We start from the raw sequence: 1,870 nt of genomic DNA, 5'->3' as shown, positions 1-1,870 counted from the left end.
AGGACATGATGCAAGCTTGTGGGAACAAGTGTGGGTAACTATTGAGCTCGTGGACATGAAGGACAGAAAGAAAGTATACGTGTCTGACATTGAAAACCAATACATATTAGGGTTGGACTACTTACAACCGAGGAACTGTGTAATTAATTTGGATTAAAAATGACGTTTGGGAACAACAAAGACCAAATTCCGGTAAGTGTTAAAAGAGAAGTTGGACTAATCAGGGGCCATCAAGCTGAAGTCAAAGTGACTGAAGGAGTTGATGATGGTGAAGTTGAACCAGGTATATATATATATATATTAAAGCAGAGCAGGAGAAAAACCAAGATTTGAAGTTAATAATTGATTTTCTAAAATCAAGTATTTTGCGCCCTGCTTGGGAGAAGGTGTCTAGTCTAAGCCCTGTGACAAAGCACTATTGGGCGCAATGGGACCAGTTAAAGCTTGAAGATGGTATTCTTGTACGGAGATGGGAAACTACAGATGGAAAGTGAGTATCTGGCAAACGGTTATACCAAGAAAGTTATGGGAAGTTGTGCTGCATCAATCCCATGAGAGTTTAACAGGAGGACATCTCGGAGTTAAGAAGACATTGGGTCACCTACGACAGAGATTTTACTGGATAAATATCAGACAAGATGTGGAAGAAGGGTGCAGGACATGCAGTACATGTTGTGCTAAAAGGGGACCCAAGCATAAGGGACGTGCTCCAATGAAGTTATATCAAGTTGGCGCACCAACGGAAAGAGTAGCCATTGACATCTGGTCCTTTGCCTCAAACTCATGCAGGAAACAGGTACATTTGTGTGGTGATGGATTATTTCACCAAGTGGCCTAAGGCATATGCAATACCAAATCAGGAAGCTACAACAATAGCTTCGGCTATTAGTGATTTCTTCTTTAAATTTGGTATGCCATACGAACTGCATTCGGATCAAGGCCGTAACTTCAAATCTGCTGTGTTCTATGAATGCTGCAAGTTGTTTGGCATACGAAATATCAGGACAATGCCACTTCACCCACAATCTGATGGGAGGGTAGAAAAGCACAATTGGACACTGGGACAGGAATTGGCAAAGTTTTGTAATAGCCACCAAGATGACTGGGATGTCTTACTCCACTGTTGATGGCCTACAGAACAGCAGAGCATGAAACCATTGGATACATTCCAGCAAAGTTGATGTTTGGTCGGGAACTTCGGTTGCCAGTGGATCTGTTAACAGGACGCCCACCTTACGAAGAGTTGCCTGAAAATGTGTCAGAGTTCGTAAAAGTGTTATCGGAAAAGATGGATAATATTCACCATCAAGTGCATTCAAACTTGAAAACGACTGCTGATTCGATGAAGCTATGTTATGATAAGAAGTATACTAAAGTCAGCTTTGTACCAGGAGACAAGGTGTGGTTGTATAATCCCAGGAAGACCAAAGGGAAGTCTCCTAAGTTGTCTTCTCCATGGGAAGGCCCATATGACATAGTGGATCGTCTCTCAGACGTGACTTTCCGAATAAAATGTGGTCGGCGAGGTAAGCCAAAGGTGGTGCATGCCAATAGGCTTTGGCATTATCATGGTCCAGGACATTTCAGTTGGGACGAAGTGAACAACAGAACAAAAGACGCCACTGAAGACGTGTCACCTAGAAAGGCCACTGTCGAAAAAGAAACTCTACTCGCTTTTGAGAAGGGAAACAGTGAAACCCTTGATGAAGTTACTACCACTGATGTGACTGTTACCGATGATAGGACAATTCCCGATGGAACTGATGAACGTCACGTGAAGCAGAAGCCAGTACGGAAGAAGATACGACCCGTAAAATTAAGATACTTTGTTGAATTTTAATTCTATGTTTGTAAGTTCTGTACATTTAAT

This window comes from Limulus polyphemus, unplaced genomic scaffold, assembly GCF_000517525.1.
Source record: "Limulus polyphemus unplaced genomic scaffold, Limulus_polyphemus-2.1.2 Scaffold3298, whole genome shotgun sequence".
In the NCBI taxonomy this organism is placed as follows: Eukaryota; Metazoa; Arthropoda; class Merostomata; order Xiphosura; family Limulidae; genus Limulus; species Limulus polyphemus.
Note: the sequence above shows the minus strand (reverse complement) of the source record.